Genomic DNA, 25590 nt, shown 5'->3' with positions numbered 1-25590 from the left:
AAAAAAAAAAAAAAAAAAAAAAAGAGAGAGAGAGAGATATGACAAGCCTCTTTCTGCACCTTATATTGTATCCATGCTACCAGGATTAGGGCAGTACCAAACCAACCAGCAGAATGATTTAGGAATCGCCTGCCCTTAATCATACATTATGCCACAAATCAACCACACACTCTAGATTCAGCCACCTCTCCAAAAGCCCCACCTACGACTGCACGAAGCTTTGGTGAGGACAGCCAGACACAGCCATAGGAAAGAAGGTAAGGAAGGGCAAAGGGATTTTAAAAACAGAAAATAAAGAAAAAGAATGCAGGCAAAAGCTTTTGTAAATGGGGAGAGTCAGAAAGGTGGGAGAGGAAAGAAATGAGATAAAAAAGGGAATTAAGATTATATTATGTATAGGTACAAATTCCCAATGATGAATATGATCATTATGTATTAGAAACATGGACTAAGGAAAAATATAAAATAAAATAAAAACCTATTCTCTTGTTTTTCCCCCTTCCCTTTAGATCATTAAAGGACTTTTAAACTATACCTTAGAAACATATGTGTTACACTTTGGGCACATTTTTTGAGGCAGATCTCTGCTTGGAAGTTTTAAGCAATAAACACATGGGCTAAAATTGTTATATATACTTAAATTTTATCATGCCTGTAAAATAGAACCATTGAGAAAAATATATTGTGAAGTTAGTGAGTTAGAATGAAAGGCCAAGCTGGTTAAAAAATGACTGAGAACAAAAGCAATTCACCCTTTTTTTTTTTTTTTTTTTTATTCTTTTTTTTTTTTTTATTGAGTTTATTGGTACATTTAGGGATACAGTACAGTTACATTCATTGTTGGGATCATGTACCTTTACATGGCAAGTCTTGATTCTCATTTTTTTCCCCTTACCTCTGCCCTCCCTTCACCCCCTCCTCCCCTCCCCATCTACAAACACTTTATTTTCATCTTTTCATTCTCTCACATTTTTTTCTTTTCCCTTTTTGTTCAATTCACCCTTTTTAAAGACAAAGCATTTGTATGCTAAGAAGTCAGTTTAATGCTTAGATAAGAATGACCTGGGGCCAGGGATTTAACTCGGTGGTTTCTCCGCCTGCCTCACAAGCGCAAGGATCCGAGTTTGATCCAGGGTACAAAGAAAAAAACAATGATCTGGAAGTAAACAGACACTTTGACAGCAGATCTTCACTCATTTCATGGAAAGCGTGCAGCTCTGAATATTATCCCAGTGGAAGGGAAATCTTATCATTTCATGCTTTACTCTGAAAATGCAGAAAATGTTAATATATCTCCTGACTTTATTACCAATTTTTTAAATTTAAGAAACGCAGTTTTATTTCACAATGTTCATGGGTCCTATTAGCTCACCAAGTCCTCACAGCTTCCCCAAGAGCAAAGTGTTTGTATAATCTTTTTTTTTTTTTATAATTCAGAGAATGAGGTTTATCCTGACTTTTACATTTGGGAAAGTAAGACAGGCAACCACAGAATCTGAGATGTATATGGGTGAGGGCGGAGGCCTCGTTCAGACTTCTGCAGTGAGCTGAGGTGGTTTCCCCTGAGGCACCACTGTCTAGAGGCAGCATAACCTGGGGTGTACACCTCCACACTAAGTGAATCACATGGCCAGTCCCAAAGTTGGGGCGTTAGGGAATTGATCATGTTAAATTATGCTGCGACACTGCCTCACAGGCTGCATTCTCCTGGTACATCTTGGCTCCTAAAACGACCTCATGCACTTACCTCTGGTCTCCCTCCCCCCCAAGGCCACAGTAGTCCAGGAAAGTTAAAAACTGTGTCTGCAGGGCTAGACACATAAAAGCAATCTGGCCTGTGATAGGTTAGAGGTAGCTCACTCCTCATAAATAAGCAAAAGCCCACCCCAAAACTGATAAAAGGACCTTCCTTTCTTTGATCTTCTCTCTCCTTCTGCTTCTTCTTCCTCCTCTCTCTCTCTCTGCTCTCTCTCTCTATCTGCTCTTGCTCTCTCCTCCCACCCCTTGAATAAAATCTCCAGTCGGACCTCTCAGTGTGTGTGTGTGTATGTGTGTGTGTGTGTGCCTTGTTGTTGAGCGTCACTATTCCCTTTTATGGGGGCCCCATTCACCATGAGAGTACACCCTCTAGAGGATGCGCGGGGGTACAACACTACCAGAAGCCAGTGAAAAATCAAGGCTAAGACAGACCACACAGTAAGTCACAGAGCTAGAAATCCAGAACCATCTGAATCCCAAACCTAATCCCCTTAAACTCCTTATTATCCTACACAACTGCCCACAGGAACATATTTCATTGCCATTACCGACCCAACTTCTCGGTTTAATCTTATCCTTAAATACTGCTTTCTTCATTGCCTCCCCACTAAATCCTTAACACAGATCAAATCAGTCAAGAACAGGACACTAGAGCCAGACACCTGGACTTAATTCCTAGATGTAGTAAGGAGTCACTGTGTGAGCGCGGACAAGTCACCTTACCTTTCTGTAGCCTAGTTTCCATGTCTATAAAATGGAGAAAATGAAAATAACTATAAAAGTGCTTATGTGAGTTTGCACTAAGTTAACAAGGCTGCAGATAGTGCTGGAGACATTCTGCCTGTAGACTCACAAAAGACAGGACACCTCTGGCTGTTGGAGATCACAAGCACATCCTACTCTCACCATTCCTTAGCAAACTGACATGAGCCTAAAAACTACACCCCCTCACCTCCTTGACCCCCCCCCTTTTGGTACTGGGGATTGAACTCTGGTCCTTGCACTTGCAAGGCAGGGCACCGAACCGCTGAGCTAAATCCCCAGCCCTCCTCGACCTCTTTTATGTGCTGTACCTGCTTCAGAGCAAGATCAACCCCTCAGTCAGTAACATATCTCTACCACTGCAGTTCTGACTTCCCTGGAAGGCTTTGGCAGCCATGCTGGCTCCACCATGCCCAGGTAAAGTAAAAACTCCCCTCCGATTGTGAAGGTGGAGGAGATTCTCAACTAATCAGGTACAGCCCAGTTAGTTACCACCCCTGACACCAGGGTGTTTCTGAAATTCTGGAACTCTCGGCCATTGCTGCTTCTCCCTCGTAAGGGTGCACTTTCATGATGGATAGTTGCCACCTCTGAGCTTTGCCTGCTGGAACTCTCCCAAGTATACTTTAATATCAAACTTAAAACAGACTGGGCCATTCTGAGTCAAACTCACTCTTGAGTCTTCTCATCGGCCCACTCTTGCTTTATGGCATGGACTTTCTTTTAATAAATCTCTCTGCCTTTCTTACTAGTTCTTTGTGTCCTGCTCAATTTTTTATTCAGAGTGCAAAGAGCCATTGTCTCCAGTAAGACAAAGACACCTGTTTAGTTACATTATTAGTTTAATGTTCTTATGGGAATATTCTAATAAGTGCTTGTAGAAAAGTGATAAATAGGAATGGAAATGGAGATATATCTTAATATCACCTCACTTTCTTTCCAGTTTTGGGGAATGTTACTCCTTGAGACAGTACTCTAATGCAAAATTTAAGTGTGCACCACACTAGGAAATTTGTCAGGCATTTTTCTTTTCTACCAAATAAACAAGCTGCCTAAGATTCTGTCACCAACCGCTCAGACTTCATTAATAATGAAGGCATGAACATATATTAAAGATTGCTTCTGTGTTACATGAAAGATTAATCAATATCAGAATACAGTAGTCAACAAAACAAGGAGCCCAGGCTGCTGGGAACAGCTGAGCATCTTAATTGTCTTTGAAGGCCTTAAGCTTCTTTTCATCTGGGAAATTAAGTGCCAAAGATGCGGCTCTCAACATTAGAAGACAAAGGACTAAGGATGAAGCACATGTGATCATACTTCTGTAGACACCAAGCTCAGAGATGAAAACAAAGGTGGCAAGCCTGAGGGATGCTCACTGCTACACTATTTTTAATTCATGTAAAAATGGGGTAACAGTCACTTTGCATCTCTGAATTTCAATGCCAATTTTATATTGTATATCACTATTTACTGAGCTCTTACTCTGAGGCAGAAACCAAGGAATGTGCTTTCCCTATTTGTTAAGTAAATTTTTATAACAATCCACATTTCACAGATGAGACGACAGAGGCTAGGAGACTATAGATCAGAGGCCCGCCCCATAAAATCAGTGAGTGTGCACAGCTCCCAGGGAGCAGCAGGGCAGACCAGAACAGCATGGCTACAGACAAATACCAGCTGGGACCACGCCCCTACCCCTGCCTAAAAAAGAGCTACACAGGCACACAATCAACAGCCAGAGGCTTGTCCTGATACCACTGATAAGTACACGGAGACCCTAGCCAGAGCCTGCTCAGACAACAGAACAGTGGTGCAGAGATCCTGGCTAAAGACCCTCCCAGACAACAGATACATAGGACCCCCAGCAAGAGGCACAACTACATACCATCCCAACTGTGAACAGGCCCCAGCCAGAATCCTTCTCAGACAACAGGTTAGATCAGGGATCCAGAAGGCCACCATTCTGAACCCAGGTGAGCAGCAGAGAAAAGGCCGTTCAGTGGCTTGCTGAGAATTGAAGACCACTGGATGAGTGAAAAGTTGCCTCAACAAAGGCACAGCAGGCTGGATCTGTTGAAATGAGAAGATAGGTAAACAGGACTCAAAACCAGGACTCCAGACACCTAAGGTAACCCCGAAGGGAAACAAGATGGAACAATCTGATATTCAACCACATGGAATCCCTGAACTGGCAACAAAAAACAATCTGGAATAAGTGAAATCAGAAATAATTTCTGAGATAACAGCAGAGATTGTGCCCATAGTGCAAAACATGATTAATAAATCTAGAGCAGACACAGATAAAAAAAAAATAGAAGAACTGAGAAACATGATGGAATCCCATCGTGGAAACAAATATGGAATCCATAAAACAGATGCAAACAGATTTACAGGAGATTAAAAACTCCACTGAAGGTTTACAAAGCAGAATGAGCCAATGCAAGGATAGAATTTAAGATACAGAAGATAGGATTGCAATTAGTGACCAGGAAAAGAAAATTTTCTTTAAAATAGTAAGGGATCATGAGAAATCAATCCAGCAGTTGCTAGACAATGCAAACAAGAATAAAATAAGACTAATAAGAGTCAAAGAGGTAACAGGAGAGAGTGCAGATGACATTAAAAAAACTGTTCACAGAAGTAATGGCAGAAAACTTCCCAAGCAGGGGAAAATAACTTCACATATAGATAAGTAAGGTACTCCAACTAGCTATGATCAAAAGAAAATCTACACACAGGCATATAATAAAGATTCCAGAAACTCAACAGAACAAGATTCTATAAGCAGTTAGAGAAAAGAAACAAATCACATGCAAAGGAAAGCCCATCAAATCACAACAGACTTCTTAACACAAACCCTCAAGGCATGATGAGTGTGGAATGACATAGTTCAAGCCCTAAAGGAAAACAGCCTCCAACCCAAATTGATGCACCCTGTAAAACTATCTTTCAAAACTGATGGAGAAATAAGACAATTTCATGACAAAGAGCACCTGGGGAACTTCATAAAGGCCAAACCAGGACTCCAAAAATTTTTAAAGAATACCCCAGAAAAAGATAACAAGGATCACAACCCACTGAAGTCCAGAAGAATGAATCCATTAGGCATGACAAGAAATTATAAGCAAAGTGAGAGAATCCAACAAAAAGAAAAAGTCATGACAAGGATAAGTCAATACATATCAGTTATAGCAATCAATGTGAATGGTCTCAATTCACCAATCAAAAGAAATAGACTGGCAGAATGGGTCAAGAACCAAGATCCAATACTATGCTGCATACAATTAAAAAAGAAACTCATAGACTGAAAGTTAAAGGGTGGAAAACAGTACTCCGCGTGACAGAAACCCAAGAAAAAGCAGGAGAAATTATCCTCTTTGCACATCAAGTGGATTTCAAACCAACACTGATTAATGCAGACAAAGAAAAATAGTACATCCTTGTAAAGGGAACAATGCAAGAGAAAAAGATGACAATCATAAATATGTATGCACCAAACACCAGAGTGCCCAACTATATAAAACAAATACTAATAGACATGAAAACTCAAAGAAGCACTAATACAATAGTAGTGGGGGACCTCAATACCCCACTGTCATAACTAGATAGATCGACTAGACAGAAAATAAACAAGAATACTAGAACTCAAACTCCTGGACAAATGAACTTAACAGATGTTTACAGAGTGTTCCACCCCACAAAATCAGAATACACATGCTTTTCAGCTGCACAAGGGTCGTTCTCCAAAATAGACTACATACTCACTCATAGAACATGTTTAAGTAAGTGCAAAGAAATTGAAGTTATCCCGTGTATGTTATCAGACCATAGTGAAATGAAATTGGAGATCAATAGCAAAAGAAACCACAAGAATTTCATAAACACATGGAAATTCAACAACACACTTCTGAATAACCAATGGATCACAGAGAAAATTAAAGAAGAAATCAGACAGTTTCTACAATTAAACAACAATGTCAACACAACATATCGGAATCTATGGGACAAAATGAAAACAGTCATACAAGGGAAATTTATAGCAGTGAATACTCATATTAGGAAAACAGCAAGCTCAATCAAACAACCCGATGCTGAACCTCAAGCTTCTAAAAAAAAAGAAGAGCAAGAAAAACTTAAAGCTCATACAAGGGAGGAAATTATAAAGATCTGAGCAGAAATCAATGCAATGAGGACTAAGAGAATGATACAAAAAATTGATGAAGCTTAGAGTTAGTTCTTCAAAATAATAAACAAAATCGACAAACCCTTAGTCAACCTTATCAAAAAAAAGAAAGAGGGCCTTGGATTTAGCTCAGTGGTTCCAGTGCCTGCCTCACAAGGGCAAGGACCCAAGTTCAATCCCCAGTACCAAAAAAAAAAAAAAAAAAAAAAAAAAAAAAGAAAGAAAGAAAGAAAGAAAAAGAAAATAAAAAGGCACAAGTCCGTGAAATTACAATGGACCCGCCAGAAATCCAGATCATCAATACCTTCTTCGAGAACGTATATGCCACTAAGATGGAAAATACAGAAGACATAGACAAATTTCTAGATACATATGAATTACCAAAGTTGAATGAATAAGGCTTAAAAATTCTGAACAACCCAATATCAATCAATGAAAATGAAAATGTAATTAAAAACTGCCCAACTGAAAAAAGGCCAGGCCCTGATGGCTTCACTGTTAAATTCTAAGACACATTTAGAGAGGAACTACTGCCATTACTGTTTAAACTCATCAATAAAAGGTGCCGTCATCTGCCTTGCAAACACAAGGACCAGAGTTCAATCCCCAGTACAAAAAAAAAAAAAAAGAAAGAAAAAGAAAGGGAAGCAATCCTTCCAAATTCATTCCCAGAAGCATCACCTTGATCCCAAAGCAGAGAAAGACACAACTAAAAAAAAAGATAACTATAGGGCAATCTCACAAATGAACATAGATGCAAAACTGCTTAATAAGATACTGGCAAATAGAATGCAGAAGATCATCAAGAAGATCATACAATCTGACTCAGTGGGATTCACCCCAGGGATTTAGGGATGGTTCAATATACACAAATCAATAAATGTGATACACTATATTTATAGAGTCAAGGACAAAAACCATATGATCATCCTAATAGATGCAGAAAAAGCATTTGACAAAATTCAACACACATTTATGATAAAATTCTTATAAAAATTGGAATAGATGGTCTCTACCTCAATCTGTTAGAAGCCATCTATGAAAAACCAACAGCCAATATTATACTAAATGGACAAAAAGTGAAATCATTCATACTGAAATTAGGAACATGACAAGGATGTCCACTATCACCACTCCTGTTCATTATAGTTTTGGAAACATTAGCCACAGCAGTTAGACAAAATGAAGAAATAAAAGTAATACAGATAGGAAATGAAGAAGTCAAATTGTCATTATTTGCAGATGACATGATACTCTATGTTGAGGACCCCAAGAACTCCACCAAAAGTCTTCTAGACTTAATAACCAAATTCAGTAAAGCAGCTGCATACAAGGTCAACACACAAAGATCAGTAGCTTTCATGTACATGAAAAATAGACTCACTAGGAGAGAAATAGGGCAAAAATTCCTTTCACCATAGCATCCAAAAAAATGAAGTACCTAGGAATCAACTTAACAAAAGAAATCAAAGACTTCTACTCTGAAAACTACAGCACTCTGAAAAAGAGAAAAAAAAGAGGTTAAAAAAAAGAGGAAAAAAAAAAAAAAAAAAAAAAAAAGAAAGAAAGAAAGAAAATGGAAAGACAACCTTTGCTCCTAGGTAGGAAGAGTCAGTATAGTGAAAATGGCCATACTTTGAAAACTACTATACAGATTCAACACAATCCCTATTGAAATCCCAGCAGCATACTTCACAGACTTTGAGAAAACAATCCAAAAATTCATTTGGAACAAGAAGAGTCCTAGAATAGCAAAAGCCATTCTAGGCAACAAAGACAAGGTAGTGGGTATCACAATCCCCAATATGAAACAAAACTACAAAGCTACTGTGATAAAAACAGAATGGTATTGGCAAAGAAACAGATCTGAGGACCAATGGAACAGATTAGAAGATGCAGAAACAACTCCAGACATATCCACTTAATCTTTGACAAAGGAGCCAAATAACCTCATGGAGGAAAGATAGTCTCTTTAATAAATGGTGCTGAAAAAATCTGGGTTTCAATTTGCTAAAGATTAAAATAGACCTATTTCTCTCACCATTCACTAAACTAAAATTGAAATGGATTAAAGATCTAAGTGTTAAAACAGAAACACTAAACCGGCCGGAAGAGAGATTAGGTAGAACTCAAAGATATTGATGTAGGAAAAGATTTTTATGAACACAACCTCAGTTGCCTGTGAACTAGCACAATCAACAAGTGGGATCTCTTCTTATTAAAAAGCTTCTGCACAGCAAGAGAAACCACCAAAACAGTGAAGAGACAACCCATAATGTGTGAAAAAATTTTCAGCAGCTCTTCCTCAGACAAAGGTCTACTATATAGAATATATAAAGAACTTAAAAAAATCAGACTTCCCAAACTTAAAGATCCAATCCAAAAACGGGCATCTGAAATGAACAGACAATTCTCAGACAAAGAAGTAGAAATAGCAAATAAGCTTATGAAAACATGTTCAACATCACTGGTCATTTGAAATATGCACATGAAAATAACACTGAGATTCTACCTCACCCCAGAAAGAATGACTGCTATCATGAAATCAATCAACAACAAATACTGGTAGGGCTGGGTGGGGGGCCTGCTTCGCTGCAGGTGGGAGTGCAGACTGGTGCAACCACTGTGGAAATCAGCATGGAGACACCTCAAAGAACTAGAAATAGAAGTCCCATTCGACCCAGATATTCCTCTGCTGGGTATCTTCCCAAAAGAATTAAAAGAATCATATCACAGTCATATATGTACACCCATATTTATAGTGGCACAATTTGTAATAGTTTGTAAAACTTGGAAGCAGCCCAACTGCCCATCAACTGGAAACTGGATAATGTTTTGTTTTTTTTTTAAATTGGAGTACTATTCAGTCATTACAAATGAAAAATTAGACACATTTATAGCTAAATGGATGCACATTTAAGCGACACTTTTAAGTGAGATAAATAGGACACATGTGTAAATACTGAATAGTTTCTCTAGTGTGAGAAAATAAAAGTATAAATGAGGACTAAAAAGCATAATAATGTGAAATAGGAAGAAAATGTGCAAAGGGGAAGGGGAAATAGGAGGGGAAGGGGAAAGGAAAGAAGGGAGTGGAATTAATACAAAAATGAAAAAATGGAAACAGAGTCCTCGTAGATAGGGAGGAACGTAGAGGATGAAAGGAAGGCAGGGGAATGGGGAAAAATAACCAAGATGGATTATGTAAAGGTGAAAATTTCTAATGATGAATGGCATTATACTATATACCTTAAATGTACCAATAAAATTAATTAAAGATTTAAAAAAAGACATTTACTATGTTATCATTCACACAAGCCAGGAAGTGAGAAGGTCACCAGGACTGAAAGGCAAACAATCTGGCCCAGAAGCTGTTCTGGAGTGGTACATGCACAATATCCCATGTGCCCCGTGCTACGTGCAGCCAATAATAAGCACATTTCAAGTGGCAGTCACTGAACTAGACCTAAAAGCATAGAACAGTAAATAAATCCATATCCTCAATCCATGAACTCCACTGATCCTATGAGTATTTGGCTTCAGGGCTGGAAAGGAAATTTATATGCATGTTTTTCTTATCTATACTTAACTCTGACCCTGATTCAGTGGAGACATCCAGCCTCTTTTGAACTCCTATATAATTTAAGAAATTATAGCAATTTAGAAAATGAAGTAGGCTTCAATGTTATCTAGCCCAACAATTCTTTTACCAGTCAGGAATATTTACAGTTTTCCAACTATTATACTAAAAGATTTAACTATCTTATTTAATTTTTCCAAAAACCCTAAAAGATAGACACTATCATGATCCCTGCCCCACAGAAAAAAGAAAATACACTGAGCCAGAGAAGTGATTTTCCCAAGGTCATACAGCTAATATTGCTATGCATAAAAATATTAATATATCAACATATGATACACTTATCAATGAAACATATTAATATGTTAATTATATAGTATAATATATTGCTATTTTACATATTAACATGAGATGAGGTACAGTTCAGTTGATTCTAAGTCTAGAATACTGACTTTCAGCTACAAATCTGTCTTAAGCACACACACAAAAAGCTGGCCTGTGCAGGACAAAATAATGAGTGATAAATTGATGCCAAGATTATTTCTTCTGACTGGAATCTATGGCTCTCCCATACCTTGCCACCATTAAATGAAGAGTACCTATAGCCTGTACAATTCTGAAAATGTAATTAAAAATACAGCTGGGTATAGCGGTTTACACCTGTAATCTTAGGACTCTGGAGCACAGCTTTGAACCCAGCTAGGGAACTTAAGTCCTTATCAAAACCCTGTCTCAAAATAAATAAAAAACAAACAAACAAACAAACAAACGAATGGCCCGGAGGTGTAGCTCCGTGTGAAGGGTCTTTGTTCACACCACACAGGGATAAAAGAACAACAAATAAAAATAATTTTTAAATCCAGCACAACTCTTTGGTGCATACTGCTCTGTGAACTTCATTGAAGAGAAATTTATGAACAGATATCTTTCGAATATGATTAGCTTTAAAACTATTTTGTTTTTCCTATGCACATGCCAGTTCGTGACAGCAGAAAGATGTAGACTTAAAGCATGCCCAGTTAACTGTCAGAAGATTTACACTGAGATTAAACTTAAAAAAAAAAAAAAAACAACTTTGAAATCATACTTGTACTCTAACTGAAAGAAAATCAGAGAATTTAATCTGAATCTCTCACACATATGTCTAACCTACTATTTCATAATAGGGTAAAGAACAAAAGTGGCATTTGATACTTGATAAAAATGGCAAGGAAGACTTTACTGAACAGGATTGTAATAGGGAGAGAAAGTACTGCAAAGGGGCAGAGACTGAACTCACCTTTGAACATGACCTGGGCAAGCGAGGATTTACCACAAACTGAAAGGGAAAGGGTGGATAATTACTAACCTGGTTAGGTATCTGAAGGAAGAGAAACTTGATTAGAGAAAGCATAGAAGAAAACAAGGATAGGAAGGATAAACTGCCTCAGCAGGATTCTTTGCTGAAACCAGATTTGGCAGGCCAGAGATGGAGTCCAGAGGGGAGGCATGACAAAACAAGGGCTCCAAGGAGGCTAATATGATGACAGTTGGAGGGGTTGTCCGTGGTGAACTATGGAGTTGAGGATAACCACAGCAGACAGGCAGAGAAACTCCTCCCCAGGGTGACGCAGTGCCAAGCCCTCGAGTATGATGTTCAGATAAGTTTAAATTAACCGGAAATTCTCCTCCCTAATCTCTTCTCGGCTCATTTCCTTTAGAAGTCATCCATAGCCGCCATCTTCTATTACAAATCTCCTCAGATTTTGAATTAGTCAGAATTTTGAACAGAGAAACAGAACCAGCAGGATGGATGGACGGACAGATGGACAGATAATTTATCACAAGGAATAAGGTTATGTGATTATGAAGGCTGAGAAGTTTTAAGACCTACAGCCTGCAAAGTGAAGACCCAGGCAAGACAATATTGAAATTCCAGTTTAAATTTGAAGACCGGAGAATCAGAAAAGCTGATAGGATAAGTTCCAGTCCCGGGGCAGAAGACAAATGTTTCAGCTCAAACAATTAGGAAGGAGAACTTCTCTCTTACTCAGCCTTTGTATTTTATTCCGGGCTTTGATTGATTAGATCAAGTCCATTCACATTAAGAAAGACCATCTGGTTATTCAGCCTGCCTATTCAAATGGATTCAAATGCTAATCCTGTTATGCCTAGTATTTCATTTTCAGAACAGAACACAACAGTGAAACATAGTAAGAATTTTTCTCTTCAAATTCTTTTTTTTTTTCTCATTGAGTTTATTGATACATTTTAGGTATACAGTATAGTTACATCATCATTGGGCTCTTATACTTTTACATGACCGGTCTTGATTCCCATTTTTTCCCCATACCCCTACCCTCCCTTGACCCCCCTCCTCCCTTCCCTATTTACAAAAACTTTATTTCCATTTTTTCATTTTCTCATATTTTTTTTCTTTCCCTTTATTTCCTTTCCCCTTCTCCATTGTTGGCGAGAGTGCAGACTGGTGCAACCACTCTGGAAATCAATATGGAGATACCTCAAACAACTAGGATTAGAGGTTCCATTTGACCCAGCCATCCCTCTGCTGGGTATCCTTCCAAAAGAATTAAAAGAATCATACCGGAGTGATATATGCATACCCATGTTTATAGCGGCACAGTTTGTGATAGCTAAAACTTGGAAACAGCCCATTTGCCCATGAATTGGAGACCGGATAAAGAAGATATGGTTTTTCTCTTCAAATTCTTGTTCTTTGAATTTTTCTAGATAATTTCATACAAAAAATTCAAAAAAATGCAAGCTTCATCATAAATGGGTTAATTTAATTTGGGATCACCCTTACAAACATACCCAGAAAAATATTTTTTTCAAATATCTGTGTACTCACTCCATGGTCAAGTTGAAACATAAAATGACCGTGTGGAAACAGACATAAATCCATCATAGGATTCATGTCTACTTTTACACAATCATTTCTGTGGTCTCTTGAGTTCTCTAGAAGCTTTTTTTCCCCTAAAGAATTAGTATAATTTCTTCTTAATATCAATAGTGTCTTGTATTTGTCACTTTCCCATCCCAAAGACAAAAATCTCAACATTCAAAATTTAAAGAAGTTTTTTTGGCAGATGGTTTCAGAGGGTCTGGACCATGGCTGGCTGGTTATAAGGCAGTAATGATATGGTGAACGGCATGGTAAAAGAAAACTGCTTAACTTATGGCAACCAGGAAGTAGAGAGCAAAGGGAGAAGCTAAAGACAGAATATAACTTTCAGGTCATAGCACCCCCAGTGACCTGCCTCCTCCAACCAGGGTCCAGCCTCCAACAGAGTAACCAGCTAGGAAATCATCCATGATCAGTACAGCACCTCCACGATCCAATCATATTCCAAAACCATACCTCTGAACACATGAGATTTCTAGAGAATATTTTAGATCTAAACTATAACCATATGACTTCCCACCACTAACCTCTGGCACAGTCACAAGAATCACTTTCTACAAGAGGGTTTGCTTTGTTTTGTTTTTTTGAATCAGAGCCTTTATATTGAGCCTTTTTTTTTTTTTCCTGACAGAATCTTACTAAGCTTCCCAGATAAAAGTGGACCTTGCTACCCTCCTGTCTCAGGCTCCCAAAGTGTTGGGCATGTGTCACCATGCCCAGCTGTGGCAGTTAATCTTGACTGCTCACTTGCCTGGATTATGAAATCCTTAGAAGCAAACCCACTGATGTGTTTGAGCTAATTGGATATTAGAAAGCGGGGCCTAGCAGGAGGGAGTGAGGCAGAGAGTGAGACTTTAATTGGGCTCTTTCCTGCTTTGTTTCCTGGGTGCCATAAGATAAGTAGCTTTTCTTCTGCCTTACCCCACTTCTGTAGTGTTTCTGCCTTGGAGCCAGCTGACCATGCACTGAAACTGTGAGCCAACATAAACCTTTTCTCCTCTAAGCTGATACTGCCAGGTATTTGCTCATAGCAACATAAAGCTAATTAACATACCTTCTCACCTCTACACTTCAACTCTCTACCTTAAAATGTTACTACTGTTTTAAATTAAAAATTCTCAATTTAGGATGGAATTATATCCCCATAAACCCATTCCAAATTAAAAACACTGTAAGTTAAAAATGCATTTAATAGACCTAGCCTATTGAACATCATCGTCAGCAACACAGAGCACTGGGGGCATCAGCTGTTCACCCTGTGATCCTGTGACTTCCTGGGAGTTACAGCTCACTGTTTCTACTCAGCATAATGAGAGTACACCATACTTGTCACTGGCCGACAAGAGATCAAAATTGAGATGATGATTGTACTAAGTACATATCATCAGTTTTGCAACATCACAAGGGTAAAAAACCGTAAGTACAACCACAAAAATACAGGGACTATCTACAACTTAAATTATTAACATGTGCCATAATTTATGGGTTTACTTAATGAAAAAAAGTCACTATGCTATAGAAGAAGCCATAGTTTTTACAAGTTTGATTTAACCTAGATCTGTTGAAATCTATGCTCCAGGGTGCTTGAAAACATTATTATTATTATCATCATCATCATCATCATCATCATCATCATCATCATCATCATTATTATTATTATTATTGCAGCATCAGGTACTGAACTCAGGTCCTTGCACATACTAGGCAAAGAGCCGTACACTGGCTTTTTCAGAGGTGGCTGAATCTACAGTGTATTATGCTGGAACTCGGGGCATATGATTGCTAAACCAGTATACTGATTGTTTTGTCACTGCCCTAATCCCAGGACTAGGGATGAGATAAAGGGGGCAGAGAGACACCGTTAAGGTTCCCTTGTTGCTTTTGCTACTATATGGGCTCCCTGAACTGTTTCTCCTCTGCAATGCCCCTCTGCCACGTGCCACTGTGCCCTGGAGCCAGACAATAATGGACTGAAACCTCTACAAACTGTGAACTAAGTAAACTCTTTCCTTTTTAACTTTGAGCATTGGGTATTTGGTCTTAGCAAGGAGAGAAGTGTAACTGACACACTTGGTAAACACAGAAGCCAAGTCTTAGGGCTTGCACAGTGTTCCTGAAGCATTTCAGCTGAACCCTATAGAAAAGAGGACTGAAACCCAAGTACCAGGGCAAGAAACATGCTGGATACTTTGATCACAAAATACAAATTAGCTGATGCTGCCATGGTAATTTTTCAAATGGTAGGCAATTTAAAACCATATAGCTGTACAATTTATACCTGTGTTAAGAAACATGTACCAATCCCAGTACTTGGGAGGCTGAGGCAGGAGGATCGATGTGAGTTCGAGACCAGCCTGGGCTACATAGTGAGTTCCAGGTCAGTCTCAACTACATAGTGAGACTCTGTCTCAAAAAAAACCCCAAAAAAAAAAAAGCACAACCAGGGCAAGAAACATGCTGGATACTTTGATCACAAAATACAAATTAGCTGATGCTGCCATGGTAATTTTTCAAATGGTAGGCAATTTAAAACCATATAGCTGTACAATTTATACCTGTGTTAAGAAACATGTACCAATCCCAGTACTTGGGAGGCTGAGGCAGGAGGATCGATGTGAGTTCGAGACCAGCCTGGGCTACATAGTGAGTTCCAGGTCAGTCTCAACTACATAGTGAGACTCTGTCTCAAAAAAAACCAAAAAAAAAAAAAAGGAAACGTGTACCTGGTCTTCCACAATGACCTCTGCCTTTTGGGATTCTTGTCATCATATAATCTCTTTCTCTTGAATGTGGGCTAGACACACTGAGCTGCTAACAAACAGAATGCAGCAGGAACCATGGCACACTGCTTGCAAGATCAGGTGACAGAAAGACTGGCTTCTCTCCTGGACCTTCTCTCCCCTTACCCTTTTCTCCATTCCCTATGTCCCTCCCTCTCCCCTCTTTGTGCCCTTCCCCCTCTTCCTCCCTGGCTCTCCTAGACAGTTCTGTTGACTGCACCCAGTCCAGCACACACACACCTGGAAGGCAGTCTCGCTCCAGACCTGGAACCCGTGTGCCCTAAAAGCCAGGCTCGATTCCTAATTCACAGAAACTGTGACATAACAAAGATGTGCTGTTTTAAGCCACTGAGTGTTGGTATGATTTGTTAAATTACTGTTGTTGAGGTAAAAACGTGATAATCTTGAAATAGTTTAAGAGTAACAGAAATAACTCAACAATTACCATATGTTTATAACCCAGAAATGTTCAAAGCATCTGGAGACTAATTTGATTTAATTGGACCGCCATTACAGAATGAACTCAAATGTCATTCAGCTTGGAAGTACTCTAGGTACATTTGCTACTAGTAAAACCATCTCAATTCATATGTTTGTAACTCTCTGAACATGATAGAAAAAGTATAAACAAAAAAGGAAGTGAAATCTGGTTACCTGTTCTTTCTATTGTGCTTATTTATGCACTAGAAAAAACTGCCATTTACAAAGTAAAAGAAATGCTAAGAACTCTATAGCCACACCACCCTGAACACACAGATCTTGTCTGATCTCCGAAGCTAAGCAAGGTTGTGCCTGGTTAGTACTTGGATGGGAGAAGTACTGAAAGATACAGTTGGTGCTGTTTTAACTCACATCTAATATATTTGATGAAGAAATATGGGATTCCCTAGAGATACTGAAAAAATACTTTACTACCCCCAAGCGGACATATAAGTTATTTTTACAGAAATAAAATGGAAAATTGGACTGTCACCCAAAAAGAGAATGTGGCAGTAATATGTTTGATTCAGGATCTCAGAGCTAGTGAGGAGACTGAACTTTAGAACTTCAAAACGGAGACCCAGTAACGTGACCTATTTAGAAACACCCTACAATTTATCTCGTGCTGACCTTTGTTTTGTTTTGCTTATGCAAGTTAGCTAGTAAGGCAATTTGATCTCTTTTTAGACAGCTTGATTTGAGTTTTCTAGAAAGGCTCTTTGTCTTGCGAAATTCTGCAAAGTACAAAAGATTTCTAGTGCCACCTACGTCATTCTTAGGTTTAGTGATTTTAACAGAGGCACTATGACTTTCTGGACAGTATATCAAATAACTCAGGGGGCTGGATTGTAGAGTCTAACCCCCTCAAATTCTTTAAACTATCATCTAACAGGTCTTAAGGAGGCCCTATAGTCTTTCAGATTCACAAAATACTCTAGTTCCAGTTTGTCAGGTCTCTGAGCATTCAGTTGGCCCAAATTTCAAACTGAAAATGTAGAGAGACTCCTTATATGTGTTAGAGGTTTCCAAAGATGTGCAACAATTGGGAGTTTAACACAAGGCAGGCTCCTAAAACTTCCAAAACAGGTCCTCTCAGGTGGAGTTCAGGGGAATGAATCATGAAGAACTTCCAGGCAATTTTCAAGCTCACTAAAAACTGAGGATTACTGGATTAGGCCAATAGTTCCACAGTGTTTCTCTAAAGATTGGGCCCCCCATATAGTCTGTGAAAAATAAAGGATACTGAAGTCAGATCAATCAGGGGACACAGGCACATTGGGGGGAAAATCTCCACTCTGTATCCTGTTACAGTACCAGGGCAGCACCGTTCATCCTTTCACCTGCACCAACACCCATGAAGGAGGAGGAGTTACACATCAGACTGCTTGGATCCGGAACACTGACTGGGCAATTGTGATTGGAGTGACCACTGTGCCTTCACAGCATAAACAAGATCCCGATCCTCCCTGCACCTCCACTCACAGAACACTGTTCTGTGCCCACGGGGCTGTGACTGTTCTCTTTCCAACTCCTCTAAGTTCGAGTAGGGCCTGCTCTGCACACTTGTTTGTTCTCCTGATTGTGTTTCAACATGGTCACTTACCGAGAGTGTCACGTTGGGGTGTGGGACACTTAAGGGGATATTAATAAAGTATTATTTTTATTCTCACTTTATTTTTTAAATCAGCATTACTTGCCCAGAGGCATCTTCAATTCAACACTGAGGCATTTTCTAGGCCTCTGAACTATACTTCCCATCCCATTTACTTTTTCGTGCTTAAATCTACAAAGAAGCCTAGCAATTCACAATATAACTGAGAGAGAAATATGAATCTTTAAAAACTAGATTTTTTTTAAGGAGGCTGCTTCTTCAAGCTTCCTCAGGCTGGGAGCAAAACCACCATCCCCAAGGCTGAGGATGTAACACTGTCAGCACTCTGGGCCAAGACTTGAACTCATCGATGTATAAATATTTCCAAGTTTTTGTTCTAACGCTCCTATAAATTGGAGGATTTCTGGGCACTCAAGGAAGCGCTGCCATCCCCAATTTAGCCAAATTGTAAATAAACTAAATTTTCCATTCTCTTGGGCTTTCCTCATATTTGGCTTCAAGAACCCAGACTGCCAGGGCCTACATCTGAGTCTGAATGAGCCCCAGTGGGTAACAGTAACCATTTATTAAAGGCTCTGTGAAGATTTACACTGAAGAAATTTGCTTAACCTAATTTAACTTGAAGTTTTCCATAACGATGTTATCCTAGGAGATAATACTGCTGGTAGCACATTTTGGAAAGCTTGAGAGGAGACTATGGAGTCAATAAAGCTTCTACAAACGGTCAAAGACCACATATTTTAATCTTTTATAGGGATCCATTGTCACTACTGGAGACCCTTGCAGTGGGTTGCAATCTCCTGCTCTGTACTACAAGGCAAGGCAAGAAGACTTAGGGACAAAGTTACAGAGACCGAGATACGGGGAGCCAGGATGACCAACACTTGTGTAAGCAAGGCCGAATAATCAAAGGCCCTGAACACCCAGAGCCATCGATATTTATTGGTGACATCATAGTTAGATTGAGGTAAAGGAGCTATAAGGAAGCGCTATGTGGAGTTGCTATGGATATGATGCTGATGCAGGCGAGGCTTGTAAAGAGACAAAGACTTCTTGAATTAGGAACCAAACAGACAACAAATAGGTTGTAGTTAATAATTAATCTTGCTTTTTTACTAAAGAAGTTTTTAACTTTGGGAACAGAATTTGGGGGCGAGTCACTGACCCAGGCAGGTAGGCATCAGCCGGACTCGCTTCTCAAAATAAGCCAGTTGTGGGCTTCACTCTTTGCTTACAGCCTTCTTGGGGTATAATCAGTGGGACAGTTCCTCACAGTCACAACTATTCCTCACTGTCTCTGGAGAAGGAAAGCAGGCATCAAAAACATGTAACTAATGATCCGGGCTATTTTCCAATCAAACTTTATCTACAAGAACAGGTGCAGGCCACGTTTGGCCCATAGGTTTATATATAGTTTGCTTCCCTCTGGTGAGAATAAAAATAGACAAACGATTCTTTTTTAAAGCCCATGACCTGCTCTTGTTTGCATAGTCATATTTTTTTTTTGATGAGGAAAAATAAAGGAGGAAAACAGCTGAAAGAAATGATTCATCTTTTTTACATCAACTGATTAGAGTTTTTGCTTTGCTTTTAATTGTTTTGATTTCTATCTTCCTCCCCACCCTCTCCATCTGCAACCAAGGGTTCTAGCCAAGACAGCTGGCTTTCTGGGAAGTGCAATTCAAAAGCACTGGGCAGAAACCCAAAATGGGAGAAAAGAATGTTACGGCCAAGAAAGAAGAGGCGACTGGAAGTGCAGTCCTGAAAGGGAACAGAGAACAGAGCCTCTCCCTGGAATCTTTATTTTTTGGCAAGGTAGCTTCGTTGGTCCTTGGAGTTCATTTGGTTCCTCACCCATGGAGGAGGTCACTGTCCTCCTAGGGGTAGAGAGAAGTTAATGGAGTAGTAGTGAGAGAAGTTTCCATTTAGGGTAACAGTTAATGGCCAGTGATTCTAAATAAGTCTATTACTTTCTGTCTTTTCTTCTGTATGCTATTCTTGAAAATAAAAATATGTCCATGAAATAATCATTCGTTTGCATCCCTACCCACATAAATGTTTCTTTTTAATAGAAAAATTTCATTCATGTCTATCTTCTCTGCCTTAACATCCTCAGTGTCCACCCTTCTTGGAATTATTCTAATCAGCCTGTTCTTCCCATGGCTCTAGAGCTCACCAAGGACCTCAAGATACAAATTATCAATTATCCTTTTTTTTTTTTGGATCCAGGGATTGAACTCAGATCCTTGCGCTGGCAAGGCAGGCCACCGAACCTCTGAGCTAAATCTCTGGGCCTATCAATGATCTTTTGGCTCAATATCTTAGCACCATTGACTTTTTGAGCCCCCCCTCTATTGAAACACTTTCCTTCTTGGGTCCCTGGACACCTCGCTTGCCTGTCCACTTCTCAAACACTTGTGCACTACAGCTCTAGTGCGGCCACCTTCTTTTCTCATTTGGTCAATCCCATAGCTTTGTAACTGGTTTTCTTGATTACACTTTTGCCTCCAACCAAACTCTTTTGTACACAGGAGTCAGCGATGGTTAGTTTGATCCCGCAGACTTTCTTAATCTGATTAAATCCTGGTAATACCACGTCAACAAGGTGAGAATCAAACCCAAATCCACTTCGAAGCCTATAGAGGCGCCACACTAAACAAGGAAGCAACAACTCTCTCACCTCCGCCCCATCCCACCCCACACAAGGTTCACTACATTTCTTCTAGCTCATGCCCATACCCTGGCCTTTCTGTGGCCTGGCTGGTTTTCCAGGAATTGGCTCATCCCAGATATCTGCAAGGCTGGCCGCCTCACTCCATGCACACCTGTATTCAAACATCACATCTCCGAAGAGCCTTCTTTGACCAAGATTTTTTAAATTACCTTCTTCTTCTTCACGGTCTAGCCCACTTCTCTTGGTTGAACTCTTTGCAAAGTGCTAATCACTTCTTAGATATTATATGCTCATTTGTTTGTTCTGTCTGACCCAGTAGAAAATAAACCCCAAGAGGGCTACACAGGACTGTATCCCCGTTACCTAGAACACTTCCTAGAACATAGATATACAGTCATTATGATCCTGGGATCATACCTAGGCTGGATCCTGGGATATAAAACACATATGTGGCATAACCCTTGGTATTAAGGATCCATAAATCTAATTCCAATTATGAGACAAAAAACAGAGCAGAGGCTGGCATAAAACTTCAAAGACACAAGGCACAGTGCCTGGTATAAAAAAAGAGCTAAATAAAACTTTCTGAAAGTTTGGTGGAGTTACAAGTCACTCTCAAATAGAGGGAGGGTTTATAAGGCAGATGACATTAGAAAATGCATAGTATTTTGTTTGAAAGAAGAAAAAGAAGGAAAAGCTGACACATGCTAAAGGCTCCAAAAGCATGTTCCTTTATTCATTTAGTGAACATATGCATTGATTATTTATTATGAGCCTGCTAGGCATTGTTCCAAATGGGGACTTAGGAATGAATAAGACAGAGAGGAATACAAACTACAGTCACAACAATTTCACTTTACAGTGGGAAGAACTGGACAATATGAAACTAAACAAAAATGTACCACTTCAGATCATGAAATGAGTAGGGTTGTAATAACACATCAGGGGGTTGAAGGATTGAAGAGAGGACAGAGGTCCTGCCTGGAATATACAATATGCAGACATTTTCTCAAGTCCTAGGATCTAAAGGGCAGGAAGAAGCCAGCTCTGCACACAAACGAAGAAAACATGTACCAAGCCAGGGATACCGGCTACTCATCCTGTAGGAGAGCAAACAGTCATTACTGACATTTGCAGACAAGTCTCTGGTTCTGCACCTCCAAGGCAAGTGTAGAATTGCACATCATTGTTCTTGTGTTAGACAGAGCCCTGTTATTAATTCTACCCTCTGAATTGCAGTAGAGGCAATGTGTATCACTTAGTTGCTGATGGAAGATCTGCCATAGTTATATGTTCCCTCTGGAAAAACAACTAACAATGCTTATAGGATCCGTGGCTGTGTCAAGTCCTGAGCGAACGAAGTAAGCGAAGCCCCTGTGAGTTCCATAATGGACAAAAGATAACACTCGGGTTCTCTTTTCCCATGAACACCGGTTTCTTTTTCTCTTGCGTAGATATCTAGGGATGGAATTGCAACTGCTGGATCACATGGTAACTCTGCGATTAACATTTTACAAAACTTCTGAGCTGTTTTCCAAAGTGAGTGCATTCTGCACACCAGCATTCTGTGGAGATTCCAATTTATCAACACTTTTACCAATACCTGCTTTTTGTTTGTCTTTCAGATTACAGGGATTCCTATCATCAAGTCTGAATTGGTGTTTTTTTGTAGTTTTGGCTAGCACTTCCCTAATGACTAAGGATTGTACAATTTTATGTAAAGTACCCAAGCATGCTTGCAAGAAAACCACTGAAGGGGCTCTTTCAAAAGTCTAGACAATAAATGATGGACACAGGTTAACAGTGCAGAGGATGTAAGCTGTGGATTCCCACACAGCAGGAGGAACCTGCCCCAGCACTGCTGTAGGAGACCTAACCAAACGTTAGCCTGGCCAACCCCTGCATGAGGCCAAGATGGCGACACACTGTGCCACCAAACCACAAAGAGTACATTAACTCAACTCATGTCATCAAACCCTTTACGGAATGTCTCTGCTTACCACCTGATACAATTTTCCATTTCCCACATTTTCCAGAGCCCCCATTCCCTTTGGTGTCCTTGCTCTCCTGTTTAATTTCCCATATCCCGATAGGCACCAATACATTTTTTATTATTTCGCTTTTCACTTTATCATCATCCCTTTATTTATTTATTTATTTTTTGTTTACCCATTTAAAAATTCTGTCACCTTTGTATTAGTTGCAATGAACGAATCATCATTCTCTCTCCTACTGGATTAATCCCAATAAAATCTGCCTTACTAACTTTAACAACTATCTGATGTTATTTCTTATTGACAAGAAAAGAAGATACATCTCAGGAATTATAGGGAACAGGCAGGGGAAGGGGACGGTACTAGAACCTCAGTAGTAAGTCCTGGTCTCTTGTGAGCCAAGACAGCACAAGGTGAATTAGCTTATTTTATGGGAAACAGGAAAAATGTTACTTTGAGAAGAAGCTGAGCTTTGGGCCTGATCAACGCTGCTCTGGGCGGCAAAGATGGAAGCCCCAGAGCTTGCTACACCTTTATCTAGTACCCTGGGAGAAACAAATGTAACATTCGACTCAAGGGGCAGCAAAAATCCTTGTACAATGAGGAGCTACAGCAGAGGAAGATTTGGTTCCTCCCAGGATGTCTGCAGCTGGTGTGGTCCTGCTATGGAGTGTCACAGCATCTCCAACCCTCGAAGCCTCAGCTGTGACTGGAGGCGAAGACAGAGTTACGCCTCGACGTGCCCGTAGCTGGCCTATAGAATGAAAAACTAGACCCTAATCATTTTTTTCCAAAAAATTATGTAGAGTTGCTCCCGACAAGAAATAGAATGAAAACTTATACTGAATGAGTACATACAGGGATAAACAGAAGAAAAAAAAAAATCAAGGCAGGCACCTGAATAGCTGGGTGGGTAAGGATAACATTTTCTGAGAAGAAAAAGTACCTGGGGAGCAACATGGAAGGAGAGGAGGGGAAATTTTAAAACTTTTGAGAATGTAAACTTGACATGCCTATAATATATTCAGTTAGAAATAACAGAGTCAGCGTATGTCTAGATCTGGAACACAGGAAAGAATACAGTAGGTGATGATAAACTTGGGAGTCATCTCTGACCCATTTGGTGTTTAAAGCCGTGGACTCAGGATGAGATCACTGCGTGAGAATTTGTAAACAAAGGAGAAGGTCCAGGACTAGTAAATAGAGAATCTAACAAAGAAAAGTGAAAGGAGGAGGAAAAATCGCCAAACCAAAAGACAAACACCAGGCTATATAGAGGTCAGGGGATGATTTGGAAAGGGTGATGTCCTAGAAACCACAAGAAGAGCTTCCGAAACAACAGCCAACTGAAAATGGTTTAAGTAAGAGCGGCCAGAAAAGTGTCCACTCACTTCGGTGACAAGATCTTTACGCCTGGAAATGCATCTAGAGAAGCAATGATGGCAAAACCAAGATCAAGTGTGTTAAAGGAAGAGGGAGAGACGAGGAAGCAGAGGCTCTTATCATAGAACACTCCTTCGAGAAGACCTACCGTGAAGAAGAAGAAGAAGAGAGAAGCGTGGTAAGGAAACAGAATTTGGATCACGGAAGCGCAATGTAAAACGCTAAGAAATCACAGGGTATATTTCTATGCAAGGGAATGATATGGTTGAAAAGAAGAAGAATCCAACAGGAAAAGGGGATGACACTAAGGACAACACAGGCATCATCAGCACCAGAGAACACTGCTTCTTGAAAGAAACAGCAAAAAGACGGAAGACCTAGATATGGATCCAAATAATTCTATGTTCTGGGTTTGATAGTGTGTATATGAGAGAGTACCCTCTGCTTCTATTTTCTTTCAAGCTAGATACCAGTACAAGCCAGGAGGAGGTACAAGATATCTGAGGGAGCAAAGCATTCAAAAACTGTCCCAAAGAGACAAATTTACAAGGCTGAGAATTCCAGGTAGTGTGAGTACTCTTTTGGGGTTTGAGGTCTTGAAGTTAAACTGCACTGAATTACTGTATCTGTGTTTTCCACCTGGGTGCAGATGTTCAGCTGCTCTGGTTCAGACATAGATACGATCAACCACATACAATCTGCTCTTCGCTTAGCCATCAGGATGAAGGATGTCGAAGGTGTTTACCATGATGGACCTGAGTTTCAGCTGGGTAAGGACGTGAATCTAGACATGAAGTCGGTTGTGAAAATGGTGGCGTCAATGTACTGAGCACTGAGTTAGGATAAAGATACTGTTGTAGTGAGAGGCCCACGTTACTAAAACTAGAAACACAGGGGTTGGTGATCTGAGAGTAACATGACTGAACGTAAATGGATACGATGATTGAAACGAAGATTTCCAAAATGACACAGAAATTGAAGACAATAATGTCCTGAGGCCCTGGAAAACAAAAACTTTGGTGTAGATCAAAGTAATTTCAACAGAATACTTTCTTGAAACTTTAAATTGCCCAAATATTCTAATAGTTTTTACAAATTCTTTACACTGCAGTTTTGGAGACAATTTTAGCCTACAAAAGGTCACCACTGAAAATCCTCAGGTAGAGAATGGAAGCCTCGGAGTTCAGGTATTAACACATCTTAAATTAGGTACAACACTCCTGAAGTGGGTGAGAACGGTGCTCCTTGAATTTGTCATTGTGCTTGAGTTGAGTCTCACTTTCCTTGTCACCGAGATACAATCCCTCACACCCACAACTGGAAGGAAGGAACACTCGAGGGTGGCTCACATTTCAGCCCCCTGCAGGATGGCAATGGAGAGACACATACAGGACAGAGTGGGGAAGAGCAGAACAGAGGGATCCAGGCATCCGGGGAGGGGGTGCGGAGCGTCAAGGGAGGAACGGGGGGGGGGGG

General features: G+C 39.8%; 1 long non-coding RNA gene across 5 annotated transcripts in view; it reads right to left on the bottom strand.

Moving 5' to 3' along the window:
* The window catches only part of LOC104873151, a 111472-nt gene that overhangs the window by 45812 nt on the left and 40070 nt on the right, over window positions 1-25590 (bottom strand). The window contains exon 3 of one of the 5 annotated variants that reach the window (XR_783383.1): window positions 11566-11604. The exons of 3 other annotated variants lie outside the window; for them this stretch is intronic. This is a non-coding gene — a long non-coding RNA (uncharacterized LOC104873151). Of the gene's footprint in view, window positions 1-11565; window positions 11605-19795; window positions 19941-25590 lie in introns of those variants that run through there. One more of the 5 variants, XR_783379.1, reaches the window with a different exon arrangement.

Source organism: Fukomys damarensis, unplaced genomic scaffold (assembly GCF_012274545.1).
Source record: "Fukomys damarensis isolate Sample0158 unplaced genomic scaffold, DMR_v1.0_HiC HiC_scaffold_9, whole genome shotgun sequence".
Taxonomy (NCBI): domain Eukaryota; kingdom Metazoa; phylum Chordata; class Mammalia; order Rodentia; family Bathyergidae; genus Fukomys; species Fukomys damarensis.
Note: the sequence above shows the minus strand (reverse complement) of the source record. Positions and strands in the feature narration are given on the sequence as shown.